A 14,626-nucleotide genomic window follows, 5' to 3' on the forward strand; every position below is an offset into this window, starting at 1 on the left:
AGAAAAACGGATACTTCGTTGATTATAAATTTCGTATTTTAGAGAAAAATTGACAAATCATATCTTGTTGATATTGGTAGAAAAGCTTTTTAAAATGCGGCATTTGACCTCTTTATGATACTAAACTATATACTAGATTATTTTCAAGTTATAAATACATAAGAATCATTAACATTAAAATATTAAATAAAACTAGTTACTGTACAAATCTTGACCGCGTGGAATGGTGGCAAGAATGCTAGCAGCATTTCCCCGTTGAATCGAAATTCCGATCCTCTGGGCAAAAAACGTTCCAGCCCTCCTGTCACCAGTGGAGGCAATGAGGCGAGTTATACTTTTGATGAAGCTTTTGCGTTTCGACAAATAAATACATAATATAAAATATTACAATCTGATCTTTCATTACATAAAAAATAATGGCTCAAAGCCCTGCTTGGTGGTAAAACTTTGTGCAAAACTCTGGGTAAAACCAGCCACTCATCACAAATTTGATCAGCCAAACAGCAATACTTATTGCCGTGTTCCGGTTTGAAGGGTAAGTCAGCCTTTGTTACAACAGGCATGAGTGACATAACAACTTAGTTCCCGCTGTTGTTATCACATCCGAGATGTAGAGAATAGTTGGTATTTCCTGCAGCATCAATGTATGAACGGTCTTGACTCGGCGATCCAATTCTTTTGCCAATAAATACAGAACTTTTGAATTTGTTGTTTTTACATTTTACTAATTTTGTTTTTTTTTTCTCCGTTTAATCCTAAACTTTCTTTATTTGCGTTTGAGGAGTACAATAAAGTATATTTCATTTCATTCATTCATTACTTTTCCTCGAAAATATTTTCGACTGAAATTACTTTCAAATAAAATCTCAGGAATTCATGAGACCAAATACAATAGCTATTTTTAAAGACGGGTAACTTTATCGAAGAACTTGTTTGGTCAAAATTAAGATGAAATGTCAGAATCAAACTTTAAATTCCTCATTTCTTCCAGAGAGATGGCCCAATAGTTAGAACGACACGACGAAGGCATCTTAACCGATGACAGCGCGTTTTAACCCAGGCAAGCACCACTAAATATTCATACTCTTAATTTGTGTTTATAATTAATCTCGTGCGTGAAGGAAAACATCGTGAGAAAACTTGCAAGTGTAACCTGTATTCCACCAACCCGCATTAGAACAGTGTGGTGGAATATGTTCCAAACCTTCTCCTCAAAAGGGAGAGGAAACCTTAACTCAGCAGTGGTAAATTTACAGGCTGTTGTTGTTGTCCACAAATTTTCCTTCTCAAGTGTTATATATAAAACTCGCACTAAGCTGATTAAATTCAGTTACAAAATTAATTGTTAGCACATGATAAGAAAACACTGTGTGCGAAGGAAATCAGATTACCTACAGCGCTAAATTGTTTTATTTCATGTGTACTGAACAAACGCGATTTAACTCAACGTTAAGTTATTTTGGCCCTTCCAGAGCGATAAATATTGAACCTACACGAGAACCAATTACGCGGGAGACGCTATTTTATTATCATTTGATTTTTTTAAATTACTTTTAGCTTATCTGTATTAGGTTAAATTAACTTATTTATACTGTGTGTGTTTGTAGAAATTTATATTATTGATCCAGTGTTAGCTCAATGCTTTGTTAATAGTTAATTAACACTACCTTGATTTTTGATTTTATTTGAAGAATTGTGCTACAAATATCTGGAGGTAAGTACTGGTTTTTTTATTGTATACAAACTGTGGGACTATTTGAGAAATATATTACTAATAAAAAAAATTTGTTTGGTGAATGAATAGACATAATTAGAAGCAACGAGATTATCCAATGAAGTTATAAATACTTAATTAAATTTGATATCATTCTCGTCCTTCAAAAAACGGTAATGTGTAAATATAAGAGATATAGGTTCATACGTAAAATTTGTAGATCAAATGTCAGTAGTAAAAATTCAAAATAAACCTAATTCAAGAAGGTCTTAACAAGCAATTTGGAATCGTCATTTTACAAACTGTATTAATATAAGTCACCTTTCAGTCCTTCAACATCGATCACGTGTATATTATGTCGTTTACGTTTTGTATTACAGTTGTTTGTTTGTAATGTTTGCTACAAAATATTTGTTACCTAAAAAAAAAGGTTTCATTTTATTTATTTTTAATTTTTAATTTGCTTAGTAATGAATTACCAAATTTGTTATTGTCTTTTGTAATTTGCATTTTATATTGCTTTATTATTGGTAGTATATTTTGTTTCCCCTTTTGTATAGAAGTAGAAAAAAAGTTGTGTTAGGTTAATAGATAAAACTGTTCTTTTCCATGCCGTGATAACTTTTAATTGAAACAACACTTAGATAAAATCTAATTATCTTTATTAAAACCTATAATGGTATGTTTTGTAAGTTTTCCTTATTAATAAATAAAAATGTATATGTATACAACATATCCAGCCTGGAAGTCAAGAAGAATTATAGGCCCGTACTAAAGTATGTAAAATACTCAAATTATTTTCAGTCGATCTAATATGTTACGACTGTGTTTGTTGACGTTTTATGCGAGTTGTTTAGTAAACGTAACAATATAACACTCGAGAAAACAGAGCATGCGACGTCCTTGTGGGTAAAACACAGTTTGTTGCAATTCCGAAGTGCTTGTGAAGATTGCATCGTGAATTTACACCGTATGCACACTCGACCTTACTATTCCTTGCGCTCTATAAAATCTAAATATAAACACGTGAGGTAATATTGAAGCTGGTGTGGCTCAGTTGATAGAATGTGTGAATCTTAATCCTAGTGCGAGTACAAATCCAGAAAATTAATACTTAATTTTCATGTATTCAATTTGTGTTTATTATTTATATCACGCTTGTAAGATTTATTTATGGTGATGAACATTATATTATTTTTAGGTTATAAGACCATAAAAGATTTTATGAAGCACAAATATTTATTTAACCATGATAATAGCTATTGTAGTCATAATTTTATTTTTTTTTACATTTACGTTTATCAACCTTAATTCTAGCTTCGTGTACTTATTGATAATTGCGAAAAGGAATTAATATATTATTAATAATTTAACAAGCAAAAGCAATGATAGTTTATCACATAATTATATCATACCTTAAATGATAATACCTAAATGATGGTCCAGGAGAAAGTCCTCCATAAGTAGCATCCATTAATTACATAGGCCTCACTGCAAATCACGTGTTTCACAATAATGAACAAAAAGTCAAAGTAGCGTCTTATTGAATATCCATGTTATAAATACAATAAAAAAAATTGACTTATATATTAATATAAATAAAATATAAATATGAGACAACATCACATACATTACTCTGATCCCAATGTATAAGAAGTAACGACGGTACCACAAACACCCAGACCCAAGACCACATAGAAAATAATGGTAATCTACATCGACTCGGCCGGGAATCGATCCCGGAAACTCAGAGTGGCGTACCCATGAAAACCGGTGTACATACCACTCGACCATGGAGGTCGTCAAATATAAATATAAATAAATAAAATACAAAAAAAAATATATTTTAATTTTTAAGAATTACTTAAAATATTCCATTAATATGGCATGCGTTGTTTTTGTTCATACTCTGTCACGCTAATTGAGGCTCTACGTAATGGAAAAGCCAGGGAAGTACCTTAGCCAAACTATGAAACATCTATGAGTACCTGTACTCAAATACTTTTCTTAAATACTTTCAAATGGAGCTTGTAATTTATTTATACATTTAAGAAAAGAACAATCCTCAATTCAATAGTTATTTTTAAATAAAAGTGCCAATGATAGACCTTGCCTTACTTATTAACTTAGGTCAGCTCAGACTACGAGAGTATAGTCAATATCAACTTGATTGCATATTCACACAATATGATCGTATTATTGGTCTACTGGTGTGCTTTGCGTATTAAGTGATAATATGAGCAGTATTTGCGGGTTCTTGTGTCTCCTTTTCAGTTATGGTAGATAGACTGACAAATAGGTCAACTGATGGGATGTGTCACCAGTGTATATAGAAATGTAAAACTATAGCATACTAGTCACCTGCGGCTGCGTTTGCATGCGTTGGTTGTTAGTTGTAATGTGTCGGGCAAAAAGTACTGTATGTCCTTTACTGAAGTTCAATTTTGCTTCATACCAAATTTCATCAATTCGGTTCGAGGGTTTGTGTCGTGAAAGAGCGACTGACAGACAGACGGATTTACTTTCACATTTATAATATTAATATAGATTAGCAATGTGGTGCCAACAACCAATGTTGGCAACCAACATTGAGAAAACCCTACCACTAAGAAACAAAAAAATATACCTTCAAATATTTTATTAGTAAACCGGAGTAAATTGTTAAATAATGTTAATTGTAGCATAAAACTAAATACTTTTATTATAGATTTTTTTTTTTTTTTTATAATTTTGCATAGTCGTACGTTCGTTACCTATTCAGGGCTTATTTTAAAGCTAATCGGTACTAATTGGGGCTAAGTAATTGAGCCAATAGTGGTTACAGTCACAAGGGACATATCATCTTAGTTCCCAAGGTGGCATATTGCCGATGTAAGGAATGGTTAATATTGAAGTGATAACATATACATATATTATTGTTAAAGAAGACTTTCCACTAATCAATAGTTATTCTAAAGCACCATTAATAAATATAATAAGGCCCAATATTAAATCATCAGTATCTTTATAATTACCGCACACTCTTAAATTCTTCGCAGACTGATGTGATTTGCTTTCAGCCTATCATCTATATCTCAATAAGATAGATATTATAAATCTTTTCTAAAACGTTTGTATTACAATTTTGAAGCAATTAGTACTCTTATATACTGTACTGTTCAGTTTATATATGTACCATATATATCTGTATTGTACTAGTAGTAGTAAGCGGTAATAATGAAGTAAAGATTATAATGTCAGTCATTTCGACCATGGCTTGGGAGCCATCCCCAGTGACACCGGCATCTCCACAGGCACGTATACAGTATACAAGTTTCTGTGCAAACATAGGTTTACTCGATATATTTTTATAATATGATGGGGAGGAATTTTGATAGAACCGAAAAGTTCACACAGAACCAACAGCTTCACTTCAAGGCTTCTTTCTACACTTCAACTTTCATCAGCCTGACCTTACCTTGAACGTAGGATCACAGGATCTGTGTCCTTATATATAATTAAAGTAAATAATCAATATAACGATGAATTTACCTCTTAAAGTTAATTAGACGAGGATATTCGGTAGGGTCTGTTGCAGGAATTTCAAATGTAATTAATTTCAACGATTCATTGTTCGAAGAAGCGTAACGGATAATTTTACCCATAACAATCAAGGGGTAACGCTATAGATTAATCTTGGATGTAATAGATATGAATACATAATACATCACCGACAATATTATTGGATCGATAACTTGTTCAAACTAGTTTTAACTGGATTCAATATTAATTCAATATTTTTGTCCGTTGATAAAATGTATAAATCGATGTAGTGTTTAATATGATATAGCTTATTCCAACCAAAGAGGTAAAAAAATAGACAACTTTGATATTATTTTGACGCGACGTCGACGTCTGGAAAAATCTATGATATTCATTGCGGATTCTCGAAAAAAACAGCGCTGCAAATACCGAACGTATCGGATAGTATCGGAAATTTGTAAGTTAATTAAAGGGGTTATAAGTTATTAAGTGGAATACTCTTGTATTAGTAATAATTACAAACTCCATTCAATATCCAATATAAAACAAACTTGCTAAATAACAAAATCGTTATAAAATTTTATCGAATGACAAATCTGCAAATATACGAACTTGGGATAGCATTTACAACAAAGTAGCGAGCGCTCATAAAGGATACCACTTCAATCTTCATGCTGGAGAACTTAGAACATCCGTTTTCTCTACACACTCGAAACTTTATTATGAAAATACTAGCGCCCCGCACCGGCTTCGCTCGTACGCGGGTGCAATACTAATACTAAATATACTACAGAATTTGTTTATTACGTACATCACAGTCACAGTGAGTCGATATGGCCCAGTGGTTAGAACGCGTGCATCTTAACCGATGATTGCTGGTTCAAGCCCAGGCAAGCACCGCTAATTTATGTTTTTAATTTTTCTTTATAATTCATTTCACTCGGCGGTGAAGGAAAACATCGCGAGGAAACCTGCATGTGACAAATTTCATAGAAATTCTGTCAAATGTGTATTCCACCAACCCGCATTGCAACAGCGTGGTGGAATATGTTACAAACCTTCTCCTCTAAGGGAGAGGAGGCCTTTAGCCCAGCAGTGGGAATTAACGGGCTGTTGTTGCTGTTGTTGTTGTTGTACATCACATTAGAAACTTCTAAAATTATCAGTGTTTCTTTACTATTTTTCCTTATATTATAAAAAACCTTCCTCTCGATTCACTCTATGTATTAAAAAAAAAACCGCACCAAAATCCGTTGCTTTATTTTGAAGATTTAATCATAGGGACATAGGGACAGAGAAAGAGACTTTGTTTTATACTATGTAATAAGTGTGAACAAAATTGTGTAAAAGATATTAAGAAGGACCGAGAAAGCGACTTCGTACTATGAAATAAGTGTGAATAAAATTGTGTAAAAGATATTAAGAGCAAACCTTGAATACTATCACTAATCATTTTAAAGATCTAAGCATACATAGGAATTGACAGTGGTAAGCGACTTTATTTTATTGCGACTTTAATTTGAAAATTTTTAATAGTTTTTTTTTTAGTAGTTACCTATAATAAACAGTATTCTTTATCTAAATATTGAATTCGATTTTTAGTATCATGTAAAACAAAAGTGACTAAGCGAATAAAAATAAATTATAGTCTATGTTATGTAAAGCTCCTGTATGCAAGTCAGCACTGAAATTTGTTATATTACAGAGTTGTGATCATAGCTTTACAAATGTTTGCTTCTGCTTCGCTTGTTTGCGCAGATGTATTAGATCCCTTACTATTTATTACAAAACAAGTCATCTGAGACAGATAAAATGGCAACAAAATAACTGTCTTCCATTTGAATGATGTAAATAAGACACGAACAAAATTGTATACGTTGTTATAATAAAATGTGACGTCACTGTGTCCGTAAATTAGATTTTTGACAAACAATTTTTTTTTTAAATAATTACTTCTTCCATTGTCTGTAAATACTTTAAAATCTGTTGATTATTATTATTCATTTCATTATGTTTGTATTTGAGTTATATCAAGACGAAACTACATCGATAATGCTTAATTAAAATTAAAGAAAAACATCTATAATCTCAAATTATATTTAACATGTGTAATAGTATTATACAAAGTTATTTCATTTTGTAAATAACTCAATTGTACTTAAGACTATCAAAAAACAAATTAGCTCGACCTAAATAAATACTAAAGAGGCTTATTCGAAAAAGTTTCCATATCGAATCAAATCTTATTTGTTACAACCGTTGCTACTTTTAAGCTACGTCAAGATAAAAAAAATTCAACTCTTACACCGTTTTGTATTTTTCTATAAATGATATATAGTTTTTTTTTTATGGTATAGTTTGGCGGACGAGCATATGGGCTACCTGATGGTAAGTGGTCACCATCACTCATAGACAATGAAATATTAACTATTCCTTACATCGTCAATGTGCCACCAACCTTGGGAACTAAGATGTTATGTCCCTTGTGCTGTAGTTACACTGCCTCACTCACTCTTCAAACCAGAACACAACAATACTGAGTACTGTTATTTGACGGTAGAATAACTGATGAGTGGGTGGTAATTACCCAGACGGGCTTGCACAAAGCCCTACCACCAAGTAAATATTAGTATAATATACACTTTATTACTAAAATGTAAAGATACAGTTAAAGAAACGACTTTAAACTTTTCCTTGTTACAAATATTTGTCGCGAGCAGAATAAATAGAAAACGGAGTTGTTTGATTAAATATTGTGAGTACAATCAAGGAATTCAATCTAACGGCGAAATATGCTTTTACGTTGAAAATACCTGAGCTATTATTTTATTCCGGAACTTTTCAATTATACAGTAAACAATGGAAAGTTTAACGCTGCGACCTCTCGCGGTTTTGACCCGGTGTTGACTTCGTTTCAAGTTTACTAAGATTTTTCACTAGCTTCGAAACTTGCTTGTAATATTTATATACATTTGGAAATATGAATTATTTACTGCTTGCAATCATCTTAAATTAAAATGTAAAGCATTTAAAAGCCATAGCTAAGCTAAGGCCTCTTGTTTAACGTTTGGACTTAATTCCACCACGCAGTTAGTAAGTGCTTCCCGTATTGGAGAATACACACACGTACCAGGTAGATATATTAAATACATTTGACCTCCGTGTTCGAGTAGTGTGTACACCGTTTTTCATGGGTACGCCACTATGTTGTCTTGGATCTGGGTATTTGTGATAACGTCGTTACTTCTGATTTTCTGATTTTGATCTGATTGGGATCTGAGTAATGTATGTGATGTTGTCTCATATTATAATATAATATTTGACTAATATTTATTTATTTATTGTAAAAAGTAAATGGAATTCAGGGGTTTTTGACTAAATTTGACCTTGAAATTTGGTATTGTTCGCGCAAAGGAAACCTACAAAAAAGTGTCCAATCTGGTGTTCTTGCGACTGGGGAATATAGCAATTATCTCCGTACATAAAATTTGTAATTATGTTTATTTGTATGTTCGTCTATTTATTCTTGAATCATGTATACAAGTATCATTTAACTTTAATTGACATAATAGGTTCTCACACATTACGGACGGGTAGATCTTTTTACGAGGCATAATATAAAAACGTCCTTATAAAGCGTTTCTTAAGATAAGATATAGTACGTTTGTATCAACCATTTTAACGGATCGTATCTTAATTTAAACGCTCGTTATCAGTAACCATTTACGAGTTACTGATGTACAGTCAGGGTAAGAAAAGGTTCGTCACCATAAGATCTATTTTCATGTGGTCAGTATGAGCGAAAATCATATATTGCGTCGCAATGATTCTATGTTTAGATTCATAAGGTACCAAGAGCTGAAGACTTGATAAAGGAATGAATTTGAAAACTAACGTAGGTTTTCTTACTCTGACTGAACAATAAAAATAGTTAATTATTATAACCGAAATTAATGATTTACAAATAAGTTTTTCGAGTTATCATATCACAAACATATTTAAAACAAGTGTTAATATCATAAAAGTTATAAACGCCAGTTTTAGTTGTTGCTACGCGGAACTATGATGTTGTAAACGATGAAAAAATTCTTTTCATTGCACAGTAAAGGTGTAATAAGATAAGTGTCACCTAGTTTTCAATTGTTACACCGTGTTATAGTTTTAATTTTTTAATTACTCAGTTTGTAACTCAGTTTGTAACAATATCGATATGTATAGTACGACATAACTTAGATCGGCATCGGCAAAATTCGTAAAACCGATCACATCCGAATTAAGTACGCTATCCCTAATTATTAGTATTTATTTCTTATGTGAATATGATCTTTACAAACGTAATAACATGTAGTATCATATGACTAATATATTCGTCAATTTGACACATTGATTTACATGCACTTGCTCTCTCAGGTTGAACTGACGCGAGAATCTATAGCGACGAATAGCTTCAAATGGGGCGATAGGGAGCTATTTCTATTGGTTGTATAAATCGGCAGTAATCGGTTTTTTTGAATATGCCGATGCTACATCTATGTTGTGTCGTACTTATGTCAGTAACGAATTTCAAACATCAACGATCACATAATATACAAGTCTCAGAATCAACAAATTTAAGGCATTTCGTTTTCACTTTGTTTTCGTCTATTCTCGTTTGAATCGCCATTGTTTTCGACTAAGGGTGCGACCAGACCCCAGGGCTATTTACGAGCTTTCTGTACGTGACAATTTTATGAGGGCAGCGTCGTTCTCTTGTCAAAAACACAAGTATACGGACACAGTCAATTACATGTTTGCTTCTTATCCCTTAACAAAACACGAATAGACGAATAATTTTAAATTTTATTCGAAGGAAATAAAGTTTGAATTACATTATCACAGTTTCCGAGTCAATGCAATTAGTTTCCTTTACGAGCGCTTATTGCTTAAGTAACTCAAGGGAAAGTTAGAGAAGCTAATTAATAGCTAAAACGAAGTGTATTAAGGATGGAAGACATTTTTCATATATTTGCGACTTTATTATTATTGTGACAGTGATTAGTAACAGAATTAAAGGTCATTGCTCTTAAGATCTTTTACACAATATTGTTTATTATTTATATGATTTATATTGATTTAAAATTATGATTATTTTAATAGTCCAGGATCCATGGTCCATAGATGTCATGTCTCAACGTGCTTAAAGAATTTTAGACGCTCAATTTGTAATAAAACGTTACAATGTTGCCTTTCGTAACGGTAGCACGCAAAAGCGATCCCGTGGCGCCGACTGAAAAGACGGAGAGGGTACCGCTGTTTTTTCAACCGACTTCAAAAAGGAGAGGTTATCAATTCGTCTGTATTTTTTTCATGTTTGTTACCTCATAACTTTTCACGGGGTGGACCGATTTTCATAATATTTTTTTTTGTTTGAAAGGACTCCAAATATAGCAATAATTATAACTAAATTATAAAATCGTAAATCGACTTTTAAGTAGTTAAGTCTAATATTTTTCATTTCATTTTACATAGGAGTAACACATTAAAAAACGAATCAATGGTCCTTTTTGCACTTGATTCCTATCAAGCTAATGTTTTGTGAGTAGCTTCACTACGATGAGACGCCCAACAATTTCCTGTACTAAAACAGAGGTAGCAGGGATATATCGATTTGATGATTCTCAGAAAAAATACTATGGATGACGGATTATAACATTAATTAAGTTATTATTATGACAAATTTAACTATGTGACTATTTTCAAAAGATCTTAAATTTAGACTATTAAATACTAGAATGTTGTCTCATAAGCCTTATCAGTTCTAATTTAAATTTTGCGAAGAATTAGAATGCCACTTTTTTAGGCGTTTTAACGTTTGGCGTCAATATGGCGTAATATTTCTTACAACGTCATTGGCTATGGGTGATGGTGACCACTTACCATCAGGCGGCCCATATGCTCGTTCGCCAACCTATTCCATAAAAAAAAGAATCGAAAAAATCAGACGAAGGACTGAATCGACTGTTTGTATATTTTGGCAAATATTTCGTTTCATATGAGATTTACGCTATTTATACTTATAATTAATATTGTAGCTAATTAAATTATCTGTAACTTTTGTTTTAGAGTAGGAAAAAATGTAAACTAACCTTAAAATTACGTATTTCATGACATATGCTAATAGCTCTGCTATTTTGTGCACTAATAAGAGTTTATGATTATGACATCTTTACTTATAACTTTGTCGTTTCGTAAATTCAAATCGTTTGTAAAAAATACATTGGTAAAAAAAGCATATTATGCGATACAAGATTTTATATATAATAAAAAAGCGCTGAGTTAATACCTGTTGACTTCCAAGTAGGATATATTAATTTAAATAATTCTATTACACTAAGGTGACTTTGTATTCTTTAAATGTTAAAAAAGAGTAAATACTGAGTTTCTTGCCGATTTTTCTCGGTAGAATCTACTTTCCGAACCGGTGGTAGCTTCACATAATTGTAAAATGACGATTCCAAAATGCTTGTAAAAGTCTACTTTAATAAAGTTTGTTTTGATTTGATATAATACACCATTGCACTTAACTAATTATTTCCACTTTAATTTAATTTCTATCATTACGATAACAATTTCGTCGACATTTAATAATAATAAATATAAGACAACATCACATACATTACTCTGATCCCAATGTAAGTAGCTAAAGCACTTGTGTTATGGAAAATCAGAAGTAACGACGGCACTACAAACACCCAGACCCAAGACAACATAGAAAACTAATGATAAAATCTATATCGACTCGGGAATCGAACCCGGGACCTAGGAGTGACATACCCATGAAAACCGGTGTACACACCACTCGGCCACGGAGGTCGTCGAAATTAAAACGAAATTTTTTCGCGGATTCATTGACAAATAATAGCGTGTCGATTTGATTTCAAACAACAACTAACCAATCCACTCCAATGTAAGCAAGATAAACTTAAGAATCGAATAGCTTAGACAATTACATAAGTAAAAGAAGTATTTAACGTAAATTTCAGAAACTAAATATTTACCAAATGATCAAATGAATTTATAGTTGCAATAGTTTAAAACTAGAATTTTGGAGACTGTTAGTATCAATTGAAAATACACGAAGCGAGTTGTCGCTAGTTTCGTGCACACTGGATTTTGTGAACTCAACTTTGCGCAAATAAAATTGGACGTATTATTATTCGAAACCGTATATTCGTATTTCCTTTAGAAAATACCTATTTCAGTATTGTTAAATACTTTTTCGTCACAAATACATACTGTCTTAATATTACTTACGTTAGTAAATAACCGTTATTATATACTTTAAAAATAATAAACAGTCACTTTTAACTTTGCGTAATATATTACCCAATTCATATCAAATCAAATCAAAATACGCACTTTTGAATCGTCATTTTACAATTAAGTGAAGCAGACCAGACAAGAAACTCAGTAGTTACTCTTTTTCTTTTATATTTATTTTATTATTTTGGTTTTGACTTTATTTGTAGTCATATTTTTCGGTTTCTATTACTTAGGCAGACGTTTCGATATTTCCACTAGAATCTCTCTGTTGTTCCATTGATTGTTATCTTTGTTATCTTGCAATTAATGGTCTGTTGCAATTGGGGGGCATTCATCGTCACATAACACGGTTTTTGTGCAGGATTTTTCAAGTCGAGATGGCCCAGTGGTTAGAACGCGTGCATCTTAACCGATGATTGCGGGTTCAAACCCAGGCAAGCACCGCTGATTCATGTGCTTAATTTGTCTTTATAATTCATCTCGTGCTCAGCGGTGAAGGAAAACATCGTGAGGAAACCTGCATGTGACAAATTTCATAGAAATTCTGCCACATGTGGGTTCCACCAACCCGCATTGGAACAGCGTGGTGGAATATGTTCCAAACCTTCTCCTCAAAGGGAGAGGAGGCCTTTAGCCCAGCAGTGGGAATTTACAGGCCGTTGTTGTTGTTTCAAGCACTTGTTCTTGTTCGAATTTTAATCTGCAATTTTCGACTTTAATGTACTTCTTCCGCTATGCCCTCAGCTGCTATTGATTCTATAAATATAACTTTATTTTCAGCCAATGCTTTCTTGTCCATATTTTCTGAGCGATATCGTTGGAATAGCTTAGATTGATAGGCACTAAGTGCTCTCTCGGTTTCCCTTTGGCGAAATTTCATACGTGATTTTGACAAGAATTCGCACTTTCCCATAATAAATAAATATATGAATATTAAAATTATGACATCATTATATCGCTTGTTCTAAATTTAAATAAATTCATTTCTGACCCTTTCTACTAAAATAAGAAGCCTTACAAAGTAGGCATGTGTATTTTTAGCAGACGAAAAATATAATTTAAGATATTTCAATGTAATTAATAGTTTACGCCTATAATATTTGGTGGTAGGTCTTTGTGCAAGTCCTTTAGCTAACCAAGAAGCAGCAATACTTGGTGTTTTGTTCTAGTATGAAACATTTCACTTCTCAAGATGACGTAAGATATTGTTAAAATTTCATATATCAATATATAATGGTCCATTTGACCGTAAGACAATCGATATCATATAAAAAAGCGATTTCAATCAGATCACGTAAGGAACATTTAAAATTAGCCAACTAAGCTATTTTAAATTGAGTTTCCACGGATTTCAACCACAGACTTGACTTTGACAAAAGACAATTCCCTATCACGCAAAGAGTTCTCAAATGAAAACGGTCCGTGACTTCTTAGATTGTCAGGTCCTGTCCATAGCTGAATCGTTAACGGTATTAATTTGCACTTTTTACTTTTTTCAATTTTATTTTGGGATTTTGTCCTTTTTTTTCGCTGGAAAAATACTTTACGCGCTTCCCCCACGTGATGGAAAGTGGGGGGAGGGTTTACCCATTGAGGCAGGGAGAGAAGATGAGCGAGTCAGCGGCGGCATTCTCTTCCCATTCCCGCTCCGCGGTTTCCTTCTGCGACATGACACTCTCGCAGAAGAACGCATCACCGACCAGCACATCTCGCTACCGAGCGTGGCGTTGATAGCGCTCGGCAGCGAGAGGTCTCCGCCAATAGTCGCTAGGATTTGGATGTGTGATTGTCCTACACAGGTAAGTAAGTCCTATTGTACCCTTTTCCTTTGGTTTTGACGTTATTTATTATTAATAGCTATTAAGTAGAACTCCAGGAGTATCCTAGCAAATTCTGACGAAGGATCTGCCAGAATACTCAGAACAAATCCAAGATTGAACGAATATACATTTAAACTATAGAAAAGTAACTTTCTCTGATTCTGTGTCTGCCACATTCCATCAACAAATTATATAGCTCTTCAAAAATTCCACACTTATCACATTTAGATAAATTTTAACATGAGAAAATAAATACAATATTTTGATA

The 14,626-nt window shown here is 32.7% G+C and overlaps 1 protein-coding gene across 1 annotated transcript in view; it reads left to right on the plus strand.

The window, feature by feature from the left end:
- The first annotated feature begins 1,346 nt into the window (after positions 1–1,346).
- LOC124535336 (transmembrane protein 135-like) overlaps positions 1,347–14,626 on the plus strand; it is an 86,408-nt gene continuing 73,128 nt past the window's right edge. Inside the window, exon 1 of the mRNA XM_047111524.1 lies at positions 1,347–1,714. The gene's annotated coding sequence lies outside the window, so the exon portion shown is untranslated. The remainder of the gene's footprint in view (positions 1,715–14,626) is intronic.

This window comes from Vanessa cardui, chromosome 14 (genome assembly GCF_905220365.1).
Source record: "Vanessa cardui chromosome 14, ilVanCard2.1, whole genome shotgun sequence".
In the NCBI taxonomy this organism is placed as follows: domain Eukaryota; kingdom Metazoa; phylum Arthropoda; class Insecta; order Lepidoptera; family Nymphalidae; genus Vanessa; species Vanessa cardui.